The sequence below is a fragment of the Cricetulus griseus genome, chromosome 4 (assembly GCF_003668045.3).
Source record: "Cricetulus griseus strain 17A/GY chromosome 4, alternate assembly CriGri-PICRH-1.0, whole genome shotgun sequence".
NCBI lineage: Eukaryota > Metazoa > Chordata > Mammalia > Rodentia > Cricetidae > Cricetulus > Cricetulus griseus.
This window is the reverse complement of record NC_048597.1, coordinates 52,336,162-52,355,189: the sequence shown is the minus strand read 5'-3', so window position 1 is coordinate 52,355,189 and position 19,028 is coordinate 52,336,162. Positions and strand designations below refer to the sequence as shown.

The 19,028-nt window shown below is 43.5% G+C and overlaps 1 long non-coding RNA gene across 1 annotated transcript; it reads right to left on the bottom strand.

The window, feature by feature from the left end:
• Positions 1 to 13,731: 13,731 nt before the first annotated feature.
• On the bottom strand, positions 13,732 to 17,748 carry LOC118238788. The gene is made up of 2 exons (XR_004769917.1): positions 17,613 to 17,748; positions 13,732 to 13,993 (listed from the first exon to the last, which is right to left on the bottom strand). It is a non-coding gene; the product is annotated as an uncharacterized LOC118238788 (long non-coding RNA).
• Positions 17,749 to 19,028: the final 1,280 nt, after the last annotated feature.

Genomic DNA, 19,028 nt, shown 5'->3' with positions numbered 1-19,028 from the left:
CGTCCAGTTATTCTGAGAAAATAGCAGAGAACTGGCTTGGCAATGATCTGCATGTCTCAATTGTTCACACTTCAGTGCACAATGTATAACACAGCATAACAGGGTTTTGGTTTTTTTTTTTTTTTTTTTAAACAAGCAGATTGTTCCAGTCTGGGTCTTCTAAGAAGCAAGACACAAGACAGATTTGCATGCAGTAAATTCATTAGGCAGTTGCCTTGGGATAGAAAGCCATGGAGGGGAAGGGAAGAGGCAGGATTGAGCAGAGAGGGAAATAAAGCTTGCAGGCAACTGAGGCATGGACTCTGCTGAGCTGTCCTGAATTGGGGTGAGAGGCCACCCAGCCTAAACTCTCACATCCACCAGTCAACTAATGGATGAGGTCATAGCTTTTGGGGTCTGAAGACACTCTTCTTCATCTGTGACCATCTCCAAAGGGACTGAACTGGCAGCTAGAAGTCAGCCTCAGTGGCACCCAAGCTGGAGTAACAGGTTTTTTTAAATGCGTTTAGAGAAATATGTTATGCACTATAGCATTAACCATACAAATAAATATGATTTCTTATGATTTCTAGAGAAATGGGATTGGTTCCATCAACTCAGCGGTGAGCGTCTTTCAATATTAGACAGATATGATGAAAAATGGGCATAGAGTACCACCATGTGTCAAAACTAAACTTTGGAATCCAGGCACTCAGTATGTGAAGAGATTTAAACAAGAGCAAGGAAGTGCTGGTATTTGTGGGAGCATGCTAAGAATGCCAGGCTAAATAGAAGCACTGGAAGATGTCTTTGTAAAACACATGATAAAAATGTCACAGAGGGAATATGCAATATTGATGACTAGCTTTAGACATATGCTCTAAATCTCTACAACAATCTTAGCATTTAATACATTCTGGACTTGCCTTCTTGATGAGTCCATTTCTCAAAAGGTGAAAAGGAAAATGATGAGAGCCATCAGGATGGCTCAGACGGGAAAGACACCTGGCAACCTGAGTACAGTCCCCAGAAGAGTAGTAGATGGAGGGATTGCGAGCGCGCGCGCGCGCGCGCGCGCACCCACACCCACACCCACACACACACACACACTTTTCTGTTTTAAAAAAAGAATTACAGAAAATTTTACTCTGCACCCAGTTTTAATCAGCAGGACTTGCAGGCCACATTTATACAATAGGAATCTTCACTTCATCGAGCATGTGAAATCAAATGCAGTCCTTGCCTTCCTGAAGATGAAAGCAGTTGTGTCATACCAGATTTTGTAATAGAAAAAAAGAAATTTTGAACATATAAGACATCTACTTGAGGCCCTCAGGAAACAAATTCGCTATAATACAAATATGACCCAAAGGCCAGAGACAATAAGAATAAATTCATTTCTTTCTTTCTTTCTTTCTTTTTTTTTTTTCGAGACAGGGTTTCCCTGTGGCTTTGGAGGCTGTCCTGGAACTAGCTCTTGTAGACCAGGCTAGTCTCGAACTCACAGAGATCCTCTGCTTCTGCCTCCCGAGTGCTGGGATTAAAGGCGTGCACCACCAACACCCGGCTCATAAATTCATTTCTTAATTGTAAAACTGAAAACTTGGTACCTAACAGTCCACTCAGAAGCCAAACTGATGCTCTGTGATGTTGTTTTCTGGTGAAATGACACACGCATAAAAACGAGGGACAGGACACAACCCGAGGTGTGTCCTAAGACCGATGCTACCAACCCTCTAAGAAAGTGACAGAATTCAGAAATCAAAATATGAGCCAAGGGATGCTAAATGTGGAGGGCCCCAGAAACAGCTCTGAAAACACGCGCACAGCTTGAGGCAAGAGCATGAAGGGAAGGATAAGCCTGTTGCTCAGACACGACCCTGTTAAGCGATAACAGAGCAAGCGCACAGCCATTCAATTGCCGCTTTCTTCTCCAGCAAGAAACATGATCCTCAAGCTGAGGAGAGTAACCCGGATAGCACAGGGAGTAAATTCAAGTGAGGAGAAAGCCCGGGCAGGCGAAGACTGTGCACAGGCCCCGCAGACTGGATGAAAGATTACAGGCCTCGGAACCATTGCCTCTAATCTCAGAGAAATTGAAAACCGGGGTGGGTGCCAGGAATCAGAGCCAGGCGAGAATGCAGATTGATTTTTTTTTCTTTTTTTTAAGGAATCTACAGCATGAACGCTTGCTTCAATGTTCTGGAAGGCATTTTGTGTAAACATTTGGAAACTGACCACTAAGTGACATGATATTATTTTTATCAGTTCAGTGTTTTACAAAGATGCTTGTAATATTCATTTGAACAAGACAGAGAGGCTTTGCTCTGCTTGCTTAGCAGTTAGGGACATCTTCTGCAATGCCTTCCCTGCTATAACGGACTATATTGCCAAACAGTAAACCAGATTACCTCATTCCACCTTTCAGTTACTTCTCACAGTGATTTTGGTCATATTCTTAATATCCTTATTACAAGAAAAGCTGGAAAAAAACTTTATTCAACCTTTTCTTAGTAGATCCACGTTCCCAAGGCCATTCACAGATCTGGGCATGATCCTGTCTTCTCCAAGACCTTTTTAAGGGTGTTGGTGGCTCATGCCTTTAATTCCAGCACTCAGGGGACAGAGGCAGACAGACCTCTGTGAGTTTGAGACCAGCCTGGTCTACAGAGTGAGTTCCACGACAGGCTCTAAAATAATACAGAGAAACCCTGTCTCGAAAAACAAAACAAAAAAAAAGAAGTATATTTGGAGGACGATAAAAGCATAGTGGGAGGGGCTGGAGAAACAGCTTAAAGGAAGGCTAAAAGCACTTGTTGCCCTTCCAGGAAACCCAGGTTCCATTCCCAGCACCCACATGGTGGCTCACAGATCTGTAACTCTAGTTCCAGGGGATCTGATGCCCTCTTCTGACTACAGCAGGCTTCATCACCCATGGGGGTTATATGCATTTATATCCCCGGACACACACAGATACTCATTTAAAAAGAGTACAGTGGCAATAATATAACCCAAAGAATAATCTGTTCTTTGACTAGTATGTGTATGAGGCTCTGCTTCATTAGTAACTCAGTAATTCAAATTAGTAGAAATTACTATTAGGGCTAATCAATATCACGGAGAGTATGGAAAAATGCTGTCTTCATTAACATTACCATGGCCATTTGGAAAACGGTTTCAGTAACAAAATAGTCATTCTGTTTCCAGAGATCCAGGCTAGGGAAATGCCTCAAATGTATCCAAAGATTCATGCACAGAATTTTCATCACAACACTTCGTTAATAATAAAGATTAAAAAAAAAAAAAAACACCTTTTCTTCCATCCACAGAAAGTTAAATCAATTACAGGTTTTTCTTTAATCTCACTGGGCCACATCCTTAGAAACCTACTATAAGTTGAAGACATCATGTCATGTCACACATACATTTTGCATAGCTAAATACACACTACGGCTAGTGATATAGTGCGCTCTAGAGTGTGGCCTGCTTACCTTCCTGACTGCTGGCTGACTGGGAGCTGAAGCTCACCTGGCATTAGGAGACAGTACTGCTCAAACTGACTGCTGCTGAGGAAAAGGTCAAAACTCAAAATACGGTGCTGTGGTTTAAATGTCAAGTGTTCCCCCCATAGGTTTATGAGTCCCTTTCTTGTGGTTCTAGCGGGTGATTCCAAGTTATAGACTCTTTAGAAGGTTGGGCCTAGCCGGAGGAAGTGAATCTCTGTGAGGAGAGCATTGAGATTTACAGCCTGGATCCCAAATCCTGTTCTGACTCTATTCCTGGTCTATTAAAATGTGAGGAAGCAGCCCCACCTCCTTGCTGCCTCAGCCACAGCCATCCGCACTCTGCCATGCTTTCGCCGCTATAATGGGCTATATTGTCAAACAGTGAACCAGACTACATCATTCCAACTCTCAGTTACTTCTCACAGTGATTTTGGTCATATTCTTAATATTCTTATTACAGAAAAGTAACTATGTTTTTACTAAATGCATGGTATGTTACAGAATCCTTAACCAGGGAACTATAAGTGGAGCCCTCTTAGGTCAGTACATAAATCCTTATGAACGTCCTTAAAACAGAACACCATGCATTAGATAAACAGACGATGATACAGGTAAGTCCTGATGGGGAAGAACTCTGAAATACTCTGAAGTTTGCCCTTTTCAGAACAGAATGTAAGTACAATATGATGTCCCACAAAATGAACTGTTTCTGAAGTGAAGAAGTAAAAGAGAAATGCACTCCTGGTTAAGCCAAAGGGGTTTGGACTTTTTAAATAGATAATATGTCATTTCACACAGCATGAATGACCTGAGCATATACTTGTAAAACTAAGATTAAAACAAAACAATCCTTTAAATGTATCTTTGTTTAAAGAGAGTCCACCTGGCACCAATCTGAAGAGGTGTCCATTTCCTGCTGAAAGACCCCTGCCCCTTAGCTCTTAAGTTTGCCTCCTCCTCCGGTCGGCAGCTGATGGGGCGCGCGGCGGATGCCTTGCTCCTGTGCCTCCCCGATCTCCACTCCCGCCGGCCTCCACTTCCCCCGCCGCACGTCCGGCCGCCGGTTCCCTCCAAAGCTGGTCCACCCCAGCGGGGGCCCCGTGCCCCCTGCCCGCCCGCCTGGCACCGAGCCCCGGGGCTGGGGCCGAGCAAGGAGCCCGCGAGGAGGCCCGAGGGGAGCACCAGGTGGGCCGGCACGAGGGCGAGCACCAGGTGGGCCGGTACGAGAGCGAACACCACATGAGCCGGCCTGGGGCCCTGCCCCCGAGCCCCCGCCCGATGGGGAACACTCGGTCTCCGCCCCCAAGGTCAGCCATCTGGACGCGGAGGGGGGAATTGAGTCTGTTGTACCAGACACCAGACCTTGAGAATATGCTGGTCTGGAATGGCTCTGTGCCTCATTTGAACCATCCAATAGAAATGACTCTGTACTTTGCCTCATTTGAATGACTCTGTATTTCACCTCATTTGAATGACTCTATACTTCGCCTCATTTGAATAACCCTGAGTAGCGCCTCATTTACATTGACCAATGGGAATAGCTCTGTACTGCGCCTCATTTGAATTATCCAATAGAATCCCTGCTTCTCGCTTGCGCTTTTTGCTATATAAGGACCCCTCTCCCTTGGCTCGGGCGCTTGGCCTCACAGAAGCTAAGTCGCCCCGGGTACCCGTGTCTCCAATAAAGCCTCTTGCAGTTTGCATCCAAGTTCGTGGTCTCGCTGATTCCTGGGTACGGGTCTCCTTCTACGAAAGTACCTCTTCGGGGGTCTTTCACTGCATCTTCACTTGCTTAAGTCAGCACACTGTCCTGAGCATCGATGGTGTCGTCTATAAGAGAGGGAACAACCACTGCTCAAAGGCTTTCTTCACTCATTCATCTCTGTGTGTGTACATGGCCATGTGGGGGCTGCACATACATGTGCATGTGGAGGTCAGAGGTTGATGTTGGGTGTCTTTATCATCACTCCACATTACTATTATTGTTGTCGTTGTTATTTTGAGACTTTCATTGAACCTGAAGCTCATGGACTGGAAAATGACTGGCCAGGGATCCTCCCACCTCTGCCCATTTGGCAGAGGGAGCCTGGTGCATGCCAGCATGCATGCCTGGCTTTCTGTGTGTTCTAGCTATTGGAACTCACATCCTCATGTGCACATAGCCTGCACTTTACTGACTGAGCCATCTTCCCAGGTCCATGCTCTGAGGCGTCAGTGATAACATGAATGAAGACAGATAGCAGGAATTCTCCAACTTTACAGGACACTCAACGTCCCTATAATTAAGGCCTATTCAGGTTGATGCTTTCGACAATCATATTTTGTCCCTCGCGATCGTCTTGCCGGCAAGAACAACACAGGACACTCGGATCCTTCTGCAGTAAAGCTTTTATGCGTCTTGAGAGAGAGAACATAAGCTTACAAAAGCGGAGACCCCGAGCCAAGAATCCCGTCCCCTAATAAAGGCTCACAAACTCTGAGCGATGCGTGTACAGCTGGGATAGGTGGATGACTCGTCACCCTATATGACGCCATGAAATAGGCGGGGCTAGGCAGTGGAAAAACACTGAGCACATGCATACCAACGTTGTTTACTTGATCTGGCAGCGGATGTCAGCGCCATCTTGTAATGGCGAATGTGAGTGCAGCTCCTTACAATATTTGTAACAACTAACAACTGAATAATAGAACCAGTGTCCATATGATCTTAATAAATTAGAACCAGGGGCCTCAAACGGTCAGAATAACTGAATGGGAGGGGAAGCTTTATTTGCAGGTTCAAAAATGAGTTTTAAGTACAGGTTGTAAAAAAAAAATCATGTTTTTAGGTCATGATAGTGAAAGTTTTAGAAATCACTTATGATGTGTTACAAATGGAGCACAATTTCAAACAGTATTAAAACAAGGCTTGGGAAGAGAAATTCAAGTTCGGTTGCCAAGTGGGTCATCTACAAGAGCCACTGCTTTAAGCCACTCAGCCCAGTCAGAACTGCTGGATTATGCATCATGCAGGAACATACCCAGTATCCCTAAACAGCTCTCCATCAGGTGCTATGCAGTTTAGCATTAAATTTGATTTAAATAATTTTCCACTATCATCCCCACATAGATTGCAAGCGGCTTGAGAGCAGTCACCACATGCCACATTTCTGGGAAGAGCATAGGCAAATTAAGTAAACATTTAAAATGTGATTTGTAGCCAGGGGATGGTGCCACATGAATCCCAGCATTTGGGAGGCCTCTGCCAACTCCATGAGTTTGAGACCAGCCTGGTCTACAGAGTGAGTTACAGGACAGCCAGGGCTACACAGGAAAACCCTGTCCCCCGCCCCCCCCCAAAAAAAACAAACTAAAAAATCAATTTTTAAGACTAAAAACAGGCCGGGCGTTGGTGGCACACACCTTTAATCCCAACACTCGGGAGGTAGAGGCAGGCGGATCTTTATGAGTTCAAGTCCAGCCTGGTCTCCAGAGCGAGTGCCAGGATAGGCTCCAAAGCTACACAGAGAAACCCTGTCTCAAAAAACCAAAAAAAAAAAAAAAAAAAAAAAAAAAAAAAAGACTAAAAACAATGCCTTCCTATGTTCATCATTAGGTAGCTCAGTAATTTGATTACTCAATTTCAATTCTAAAAGGACACGGGGGGGGTGAGCTAAACCTCTAATATCGGTTGATTTCATTTACTGTTACTTTATGATGACATTGGCGGGGGGGGGGGGCATGGAGAGCAGAAGGCAGTAGAAATTTCCTTTGATTCATTGCCGGATCATATTAGTAAGAATTTCATGCTCAGTGTATTTTATGTTACATGTGGCAGGAGTGGCTAAGACATCTGTTAGAATGTAAAAGGAAATTGTCCATCAATCAAAAGAACTAGAAGAAGCTGCTATTAAGCAAGAAGCCAGTTAGAGTTTTATGAAGATTCAGACACATCCCATTTTCCTCTGCATTAAAAAACAAAACAAAACAAGACACCCAAAGTATTAATGTTGGCACTCTTTGCCAAATGGAGTCAACATGGCTATTCATATATGCCGACAGACAGGATAAATAGCTATCATTTTGTGTTGTGTCTGTGAATCCATCTTCCTTAACTCTGATTTGCCTCAGAACTAGCCAGCACCGTGTGTGTGTGTGTGTGTGTGTGTGTGTGTGTGTGTGTGTGTGTGTGATGCTCTAGTCTGCCTTGGTCTGAATGGCCCTCCAAACTCGGGCTTTTTTGGAGGTATTCCTAATACATGTCCAGGACTGGAAAGAAATTTGTTAGAGCTGTTGAAAAGCCAAATGTTAAAACCTTAATGACAGATTTCTCTTACAGTCACATTTTTAAAATGTTTTCTTCATCTAATTCAATTTATCAGAGGCTTGTGTTTCAGAAGAAAACATTGTGTTCCAGCACTTTGATAGGCAAGATGAGAACATTAGATCTGAGTGTAAGGATGGACGTATCCTTCAGGAGCCTAGCAAGGTTTGATAGCACATGGAAATCGGGTCACCAAGAAGCATTTAAAAATATTACCAGGATAAAGGACACAAGAGAGGAAAGTGGTCCAAGGCTCCCTAGATCTGAAGGGCAAGAAGGAGGAGTGGTGTGGCCAGAATCCCACTCTAGGAAAGGGACACCCAACAAACCACTCTGTCCAGAGAAAAGCTATCTTGCAAGCCAGGTGGGGATTGGTGTATCTGAATGCCCAGACCGCAGCCTGCTGCTATTGTCCCAACTCCTGTCAGTCTTCCCAGTGGCCAGACCTATCCAGAGACGAGCACAAGGAAGTTAGTTAATTCTGCCCTTTATGCATCAGCCTGTGGGAGATTGGGCAGGGTGGAAAATGATAAGCAGTGAATTTAGAGGTGTGAATGGGGAATGTCTAGAACAATGGACCATCTTCCCCTAAATGCAACACCGTAACTACTTAAATTACTTCATTTCTTTGACAAGTTTGATTTTTGGTTTTTGTTTTCAAGACAGGTTTTCTCTGTAGATTTCAGAACCTGTCCTGGAACTCACCCAGTAAACCAGGCTGGCCTTGAGCTCACAGAGATCCACCTGCTACTGCCTCTGACTCCCAAGTGCTGGGACTAAAGGTGTGCACCGCCACCTGGCAACAGGTTTGATTTTTAAATGTAATAATCACTGGCAAACTTGCTCATTGCCTGGTATAGCTGAACTGTCTTCTCAAGACAGAAGGCATCTCCTCATTGGCAGTTAGCTTGTTGGGTTGTGAAGCAGGTTCTACTGATCAGAGATAACCAAGTGTAACAATCTTGATTGAATGAGGGGGCTTTTGCACAGGACCATCATGCAACTGAGGATGGTGAGAGAGGTGACTACTTTCAGGCCCAGTAGTGGTCACAGCTTGAACTGCAGGACTCCAGAGTGTATCTGAAGGAAAAAATGATTTACTATACCTACAAATAAGAAAAAAAAGCAGAATATAAAATAGTAAGTTGTGTGAAGGCCACAGACTTTAGCCTGGAATTAAATGGGACGGGAAGGGGTGGATGTTTCTCCAACTGATAATCGGAGACTCAAATTCAGACCATTTTTCTTAGCCAGAGGCTACCTGAGCTATGCCTCAGGGGACTCTGGCCTCACGGAGGGTGAGAAGACACAAACACAGACCTGAAACCAGGAAAAGACATGACCTACATGCCAGCTTGGGTGTAGATCTGAGATGTCATCAACATCACCGTCTGAGTCCTGTATCAGCTGTTTGTGCCATTGCAGTAACCATACACCTGACTAAAGCAACTTGAGGAAAGATTCGTCTGGGGACACAGTTCCAGTCTAAGATGGCTGGGGAGTCATAACAGTGGGCACTGAAGATCTGCTCACACTTTGTTGGTAGCCAAGAAGCAGAGGAGGTGAATGAATGTGTGTTTCCAGCTAGCTTTCTCTTTTTTTTAATGCATGCTAGGACCCAGTTCCAAGGAATAGTGGTGCCCAGTTTTAGGATGGGTCTTCCCTATTCTGCTAACTTAATCAAGATAATACCTCACAGGCCTGGCTAGAGGCTAACATAATCTATTAAATCCTTCACAGTCATGATCAAAGATTTGTCTCTCTGCTCTTGTATCTGTTTCTCTAAATCTAATTGGTTCTGGACTGTGGAATACATTTTTTTTTAGACACAAATGCAATGCTTTATTATTAGAAGTGTATTATTACAGGGGAAAATCTCCACCAAGTGGCCACCAGCCCTCTGCTGCATCCTGTCAGGAGTGGGACAACGTAATCACGGTAACCCAGTTTTCTTCTTTAAAAGCATACTGTAACAGGTGAGGCAGGCAGTCTATAGTCCTAACACTTGAGAGGCTGAGGCAGGAGGAGCTCAAAATGCCCTAGGCGACATAGTGAGACCCTCCACCCAAACATGACAAAGGAAAATGAACACAACAACCATAGAGTGTGCATATGTTTACATGCATGTCTGCTTATTTATGTGCAGATAGAAGTCATAGGATAACCATGGAGTGTTGCTTTCAGGCACCATCCACCTTCCTTCCTTCCTTTCTTTCTTTATTCCTTTTTTAACTTTTGGTTTTTTGAGACAGGGTTTCTGTGTAGCCTTGGCTCTCCTGGAACTCACCCTGTAGACCAGGCTGGCCTCATATTCAGAGATTCACCTGCCTCTGCCTCCCAAGCGCTGGGATTAAAGGCATGCATCACCACCACCCGATATCCATTCACCTTTTTCTAAGACAGGATCTCTTATTGGCCTGGAACTCACCAATCATGTGTACCTGGCTGCCCAGTAAGCCTGAACAGATCTATCTGCCTCTGCCTCCCCAGAACTGAAAATACAAGTATTCGCCACCAACCCCATTTTTTTATCCTTTTATCTATTTATTTTTTAATGTGGGTTCTGGGTTTTAAACTCGGGTCCTCGTGCTTGCAAGGCAAGCACTTTACCTATTGAGACATCTCCCAGCCCAAATCATCCATATTTTCAGATGAAATGAAGATGTGTTTTACCAGCTGCATACAATTGTGGATTTTTATCCTTCATGTCTTCCTCAGGTAGTCTAGCTTCCTGTCCTGTAATGCATTATGCCAGTTTTGCCTTATGGTTCATACTCACTCCTGTCTGCCTGGGACACTAACCGTCTTATAGTGCAATGGTTCCCCCAAGCATGCATCTTAAAGTGATTCAGGACCCTGCTTTTTTCTTATGGAAGCCAGAGATGGGGGCATTCCCTCTGCTCACTTCCTAACAGCCAGTACACGGTCATGTTGCCAATTGGAAGCTCCTGGTTGGGTTTTTAATATGGAGAAAATAGAGTTACAGTCCAGGACTATTCATGGATGCAGGGAAGAGTCCAGCAGCAGAGACCACAAGTATGCAGTGGAGGATGTGCCTGGGGAGGCACTGACTAGCTGGTTCTTTTGGTGTGACCACGGTTCTGCTCTTTGTTGCAGCCTCCCTTAGCTCTTCTGTGTTTTTTTTTTTTTTTTTTTTTTTTGTGATAACCCCAGAAATCAGCTGGTAATCCTGCAACAGATCCCTATCTTGACTATGTCAGCTAAAGTCTATTTGTTGTGCACCCATGAGCCTGGATTGAAATATTTCCTTTCATTTTTTTTTAAGATAATGACTGTAGTCTGTCTCAGGGATCCATTTTTTTTAACCCAGCATTATGAAGGCAGCTTAGGAGTGTTAATGCTGATTTGTCTATGAGGTAATTCTAGATCCTCTCAGGTTGATAATCAGTATAACTATCCCGGTCCTATGCTGCCTTCATAATACTTCGTTCAAAAAAGAAATGGATCCACAGCCCAGAACCAATTAGATTTAGAGAAACAGATACAATGAGAGCAGAGAGAGAGAAAGAAAGCAGGGCACAAACAAACCACAAAACAATTTCCACTTAAAATAAGCCTGCAAATCAAAATTATGAAGCCTAAGCTTAAAATATCAGAACATACTTTCCCTGAAAAGGAAAATTAATTTTAATATAGTGTGACAAATTGCTTAAAATGTGAAATCTCAAAGAGACAAGAGACTGGGAGCCATTGTGGGACAAAACAGGCATAAATGAAGCAAAAGCAGATGAACATTCAACATAAGAAACTGGAATGCTTGGAAACAAAAATGTGGCCCTAGTTATTTCTAAAATGCTTTCTAGAGGCACTAAAGAGACACCAAGTAACTCATGGGAATCCTAGGGAGGAATTCATTCCATATGCAACACAGAAAAACAGTTTAAATATTCAAGTTTTGTCCTAGGCATACAATATGCACCCCAGAAAACGAGTGCAAAGGAGCACAGAAAAACAGCATAAAGTGCTGAAAATCAAGTCACCAGCCAGGAAATCCCCAGAGGAAAAGACAGAAAGATTTGCATTGGAAGTTGACTCTTGATTCCAAAAGACAAATAAAAACAAACCCCACTGGGAACTCTGTAACCTGTCAGGATACAAAGAATAAAATTAAGTCTTAAATGTGCCAGAAAGAAAGGACAGGTTAACTTAAAAGGAGGTGGGGGAAGAAAAAAGAGGGGGAAAGGAGTGGGAAGAAGAGGAGAGAAGGGACGAGGAGAACAGGTACGGGACTTACCAGAAACAACGCTAAGTGCTACAAAGCAATGAGGAAAACAGTCTCCAGTGTACTGAAGGAATGAAACAACAGTCATGTCTAGGTAAGCTACAGTTTAAGTGATGGTGGAAGAAAGGACACACAAGACTAAGACTGGAACATGCCCTTAGAATCTGCTTTTACTCAACAGCGCTGAGTCCTCGCTTGAGCCCCAAGGTAACTATGCTGGTCAATTTTTGTCAACTAACTAGAGATGCCAGAGAGAAAGGATCCTCAACAGAGGGATGTCCCCATTAGAATGCCCCATGGGCGAATCTATAGTGCATTTTCTTGATCGAAGATTGATAATGGTGGGCCCAGAGGACTGTGGGCCTGGTGTGTATAAGCAGGCTGAGAAAACTATGGAGACCAAGCCAGTAAGCAGTGTTCCTCCAAAGCCATTGCTTCAGTTCCTGCCTCCAGGTTCCTGCTTGAATTCCTAGCTGAGCTTCCCTCAATGATGGGCTGTCACTTAGAAGTGCCAGTCAAATAAAACCCTTTCCTCTACAAGTTGATTGTGGTTGGTGTTTTATCTCAGCAACAGAAAGGAAACTAGGATTGTGAGTAAAAGCCAGGTGACGTCCTGGTACCATCACCTTCCTTTTGTATCCACACTTTGAAGGTATAGAGACTGTTAATGCCCTTAACCTTTCCTGTTGAGTCATCCCAGATGAGGACAGCTATCCATGAGGGCACCATCCTACCCTCATTTTTAACAATTTGACAGTGTATTCCACCATCTTGCAGAACTAGAGCCGAGACGATGCAGTGCTGAAGGTTGGTAGGAGTACACCTTGATCAGGACTAACCCAATTATACAGACTCCTTGCCTTGTATTTAAACCCAAACCCCACATCAGTACCCAAAGTTTGACTTGGGGTCATTAGAATACTGTTTGCTCCTTTTCCCAACACAACTACACCAAATAAATAAATCATCTTTCCCTGCTTTTCACTATAACTTATCTCTTTACCTGATGTATTGGCTCAAGTGGCCATGTTTTACCCTAAAGCCTCAGGTTGCCAAACTATTGATAATACACACAATGCCATTGAAAGAACCAACCACCACTCCCTAACCATGCCTTGCCTTGACATCTCTGCCTTCACTTTGTATCCATTCTTCAGCAGTTCCCCACCCCTACACCAGCCTACCACATTCTCATCCTGCCTAAGTCATGCTTTGATCCTTACTGGCCTGGGTCTCCATACTCTCATGTTGTGGGCATCAAGCAGTTGTAAAGTCTAATCCTCACTACCTGAGGCCAGCTGGTCACACTGCAGCTTAGAGTGTCTACTCTTTACACCCAGTACAAAACCTGGGGCAGTTGAGTCCTGGAGGCTTGGAGGAGAGCAACCTCATTATCCTTCATGCAATTGAATTTGCACAGGGCAGGGGTACAGTCAAGAAATATGTGACCCTGGGAGGAGAAGAAGAGTTCTACAGCCTAGGCAAAGAGATGTCGGGGAGGTCAGAGTTCCAGAAAGTACTACTATAACTCACCATCTTAAAACGTCTCCCTCTTTCCCTTATTGTGTATGAGAGACAGAGACAGAGAGACAGAGATGGAAAAATGTGATCACCAAGAGTTCATAGTTGCTCAGATGTGGTTTCCCTCAACACACATCTGGATTCAGGAGCAGTTAGTACAAAGACACTGCTTTCTAATATGCTTGGATAATACGGCTTTAATAGACATCCCATCTAGCTAAGAATTACTTCCACTTGTGCTGTGACATTACAATGGCTAGGGCATCACACCACAGGGATGTATTGACCCTAAGAACAGATGTCCATAGTTTCCCTGGTGAGAGCTGCAATTCTCCACATTCCGTCCAGTAGCCCGCTCTGTGCCGGACATGCAGGAGCCGCCCTCTTTTCTGCTCTGGGTTTGTGTACTTCTGTGGGGGTGGAGCTTGTCCATGGAGATGTCTGTAATAATAAAGAACTGTTTTATGGTAGGCCTGAAGGCTTCTTGACCAATTTAACAGCCTATTAATACCACCTAAACACTTCTAAAAAGACTTCACAGAAACAAAAAGTTAACTTAATTTTCCTGAAGCACTGGGTAGGTAGAAAGCTGAAAACTCCAAATATGATAGGAACCAAAGGCAGTTTTAAAGACTGATGGGAACTACAAGCACATTCATCTCTGAAGCCAAGTAACTTGAAAATCATAGTATATTTTAAAAAGAATTAAAACACACACCGTATTTTAACAGACATTGTGACAATTCTTCTTTTATTTGATTAGAAAGAAAATACACAAAAGGACAAAGAGAAAATTTTCAAGCATTTTAGCCTCACCCTAGAGATAGCCACTGTTAATTTTTTTTTTTAAAAAATACTTTTTATTTTTCTTTGGCAATTTCATGCATGTATGAGACGTATCTTCATAATCTACATTGCCAACTCTCCCTTCCACCCCCCCCCCCGAATACATCCCACTGTGTCTTCTTTTAATGTAACACATTAGTCCATTGACTGTTGCCCCCTAGAATGCTGAAGGATCTCATTGGCTTGATCTTATGGGAGTGAGTACTAGTGAGTTTATGCCATGTCTAGCAGACATTTCACACACACTTTTTCATTCTATGGCATTTGCATTCTTTCTGCCCTCCTCTTCTGAGATAGTTCCTGGGCCTCGATAGAGTTGATACAGATGTCCCATTTAGGGCTGAGCACTAAACAGACTCCTATTCAAATCACTTTGACAGTTATGAAACTCTGCATTAACTGTTGCCCACTGCAGAAAGAAGCTTCTAAGACTGAGAAAACCACTAATCTATGGGTATAAACATACATATTTAAAAGGCAGTTTGGCAACATATTCATTTAACAAAATAGTAGTAGATTTCCCCCTCTGAGTCTTTGGCATATCAAGCCATAGGCTTTTGACCAGGTTTACAATACCAGGCATGGATTTCTTCCTATGGAGCAGGCCTCAAACTCAATCAGAAAGTTGGTTAACTCCTAACAATCAGGCCATTATTGCACCAGAGGGCACATCTTTCCTGACAGGTCTGTGTTGCATGCTATTGAGCTTTAGAGTCTACAGTTTTGTAACCTGATGTGTTCTCTTAAAATGCATGAGATAATATATCATAGTTTTCTTATGAACTTTGTTGCTGAAGCTGTTTGGGGGCTGTTTTCTCAGGGTGGATATGATCATTGTTGTCTTGAAGCACACAGCTGCTATGATCCTTTATGGAAGGAGTGACGCTCCCCATGCCCTGCCCTCCACTTCTCAAAGACAAATAAGTAGCCAAAAACTGAGAGGAAAAGACTCTGGTGGCATAGCTGCCACCATCATTCTGTACAGTAACCACAATGGTTTGCAAAACTAGTTGCATAGCAATCACTTCTTCCTTGTGGCTGGGGCGAATAGAGATAGAATCCCAGGAAAAGCCATAACAAAAGCATTACATTGTTTTAGTAGGATTCCATTGTGACAATGTAGCATCATTTGCTTATCTAATTCTCTACTTTAGGGAAATTTGACTGGCTCAATTGTTCACTATGACAAATGTTGCAAAAGCCATACTTCAGCAATCCTTGTGCACATCTTGGATAATCTTTGAAAGTATTTTGAAAAGTGTTTTTATTCTAGAAGGCTAGAGGAACTAACTGGGGTGATAATTTGAGTGCCAATTTTCTTCTCACAGTCTCTGCATTCCCATTCAGGGTCACAGAAGTGTCAATTACTTGAATTGCTGATGCTCCTGGGTAAGCAGGCAGTGTTTCCTAATGGACAGGCTAGCGATCAGTGAACACTTTGTTTCCACTTTGAAACACTAGAGTTGTTTTTACCATTTCCATCAAAACAGTTTTAAAAACACACCCTGACAGGACTCTCATGTTAACTGTTAGATACAGCTGAAATCCATTTTGATGCATTTAACTTGGGATTCAGAGCTGCTATTTTAGGACTTTTAATAGCTACGTCTGCCCCATGCCAATGCCTATTCATTAAACTTTATCAGATCTGGGGTGGGTGGGTGTTTTAATTATTCCCAGGATTGACCCTGTAGAGTTCTGCAGTCCTTAAGTTTTAGAGAAACTTGATGAGCATCTTAGCATACAGTGCAGTCTACTTAGCATGAGTCAGAAGAAAAGACACCGTTGGCTTACAAACTACCGCCCTTCTATTAACAATTCCACTTAAATCCAGGCAGAAATGAAGTCACTCTGGACCAAAGCCCAAGAACTCAGTGACCTCAGCACACAAGATCTCCAGTTAGGGAGCATTGCCTAATAGTCTCTCTTCACAAGAAATGAGTTTCAAACCCTCCTGGACAATAATGAAAGGGCTCAGAGTTAAATAACTAAAGTAGAGCTGGTGGCAAGGGAACGGTAGAATTTCTCAGTTGATATGTCCTAGAAGAATAATATATAAATGTAGAATTCTAATAAATAAGTGTTCTCACGGTTTTATTCACCACTTAAAGGGGGGATGGTATGAGTTTTTCACAGAAGACCCAACTACTGGTGAAGTAGATTTGATGGATTAAAAGCAAATCTTTTCTGCAAATACACAGCATTCCTCTGTAGCAACTAAAAACAGTTTATGGCCGATGGCAAAAGCAACAGATCTTGAGATATATCAGATTTCCTGACTGAAAAATAAAACTGAAATGGGCAAACCCGAAAGTCTGGGATGCCCAGGTCAATTTCCAATATATTTAACATCCCTGATTCCAGAAGAATTATAATCAGTCTTTAATAAGGTTGATTCAAGAGCAGTGACATAGAACTTGTTATCCGTGGCACTCTCCACAATCATGGCTTGTTTTCTCATAACCCTCTGTCACTCGATTTGTAAAAAGTCAGATAAAGCTGCCTGAGCTCATTAAATAGCTCATTGGAGTTCAGCCTCAGGATGCCAGAGAAAGAAAGGGCAGCCTTCAAAAGAGCTCACAGAGGGACCTGGAGGATAAAGAGTTTGTGTTGAGAGCTTGGGTGGGGGTGGGGGGCACAAGTCTGACCACACCCTCTTCTTCCACAGCCAAGCCAGAACAGCGCTTGAGGAACACAGTGGCTGCACTGCGAGAGATTAAGCGCCCTCGCTGTCTCTTTGTTATAATAATTTTCAAATGAGGTGGCCTTCCAGCATCCATGTGTTCAGTCAAGGTGAACTGGAGCTGGAAAGTTAGGGGAAGTGCCTGGGGTCCGTGTCGGGGTACTGTTTAAGCTGTGAGGAAAAAGCATGGGATCAAGACCTTATAAAGTGAGTCTGGGCTTACTGCCAAGACTGGGGAGGCTAGAGGAATGGCGTTGGACTTGTAAAGAGTGTAAATAACCAGATGATAGGACCCTGTTGCCTAAACCAGCATAGAGGAGATGGAACCACAGGAGCTATACACTTATAGCAGTAATAAACAGCACTGGTATTTAGAACTGTCACACCAGCCTGATCATCCTTTTTTCATGTCTGTCCAGGGACTCCACCAGATCTAAGCACATGTAATCTCAAGAGGACTGGCGTCTGAAAGAGTGCAGTCCCTGAGGCATAGGGCCCAATAAATAAACCACCAGTGAAGAAGACGCTTACCCATGTGTGGCACTGTGAGCCTCACTGATCAGCAGGGCTTACTCTGTGGGCTCTGCTTTTTGGGGGACCTGAGGAGCCTACAGGGACACAGAATCTGGAACCACTCCTGGAGAAAGGGAGACTTGGGAGAAAGAAGTTGAGCTGTTCTCGTGAGTCACTGATGAATAGGCACGTCTCAAGCCCAGATGGAAAAGAGATGTCAGAAGTGTTGAGAAGCATTTGCTGCTGGCCAGTCCTTCCTTCGCTTTGTAGGGAGACACATGCCATTTCCAGAGGGAAATTTTCCAGTCTAATAAGGCTACCATTCCCAAATCCAAGAGTCAGTCAAATGGGCGACGCCTGAAACCAAACTCTCCCAGACCCCGGATTTCCAGTGCATAATTTATCCTTGAGAAAGAGTTCTACTTTGGGGAAATACTGCTTGGGTTTGCAAGTAACCTGGAACATGAGTCTCATTTCACATTCAATCTCACAGCTCCTTTCATTGCTAACAAACCCACCCCATGAGCTCCTACTGCAGCCAAGGCCAACAATTCTTCGGTGTTAGTCCTTATAGTGGCACTTTAGCAATGCTCATTCTTACACCCACAGTGGAAGCCTGTGTCCTGAGAGCCCTGGGCCCTGGATACAGCAGCATCAACTATGAATCTATCAATCTGAGTTGTCTTGTTCACTAGCCCATTTGGCAAGACAAGTGGTATGTCTTAGGATTTCTATTGCTGTAATAAAACAACATGACCCAAAGTAACTTAGGCAGGAAAGGGTTTATTTCATCTTACAACTTGTAGTCTATCCTCCAGGGAATTCAGGTCAGGAACTTGGAGGCAGGAACTGAAACAGAAGAAATAGAGAATGCTGCTTACTAACTTGTTTTGTTCCTTGTGGGTAGTTCGGCCACAGTTTCTTAGAGAATGTAGAACCATCAGTCCACCATCTACAGTGACCTGGACCCTCCAATATCAATCATCAACCAAGAAAATTCCCTACAGGCCATTCTGGTGGGGGCATCTTCTCACTTGAGGCATCCTCTTCCCAAATGACTCTTGCTTATGTCAAGTTGACATAAAACTAGGCTGTAGTAGTGTTTCTTTGTCAGGACCACCAGGCCACAAATAATGACATGGAAATTTATTGCCAGTCATGAAAGCTTGTATTTTAGCTTAGGCTTAATTCCAACTAGCACTTATAACTTAAATTAACCCATATTTTCTAATCTGTGTTCTGCCATGTGGCTTGTTATCTCATCTCTGTATTGCATGTCCTGTTTCCCCTACATCTTGCTGGTAAATATGCCTTTCCTCTTCCCACAGTCCTCTCTCTGCCCGGAAGTTCCGCCTACTCTCTCCTGCCTAACTATTAGCTTTTCAGCCCTTTATTACACCAATACATCTTCACACAGTATACAAATATCCCACA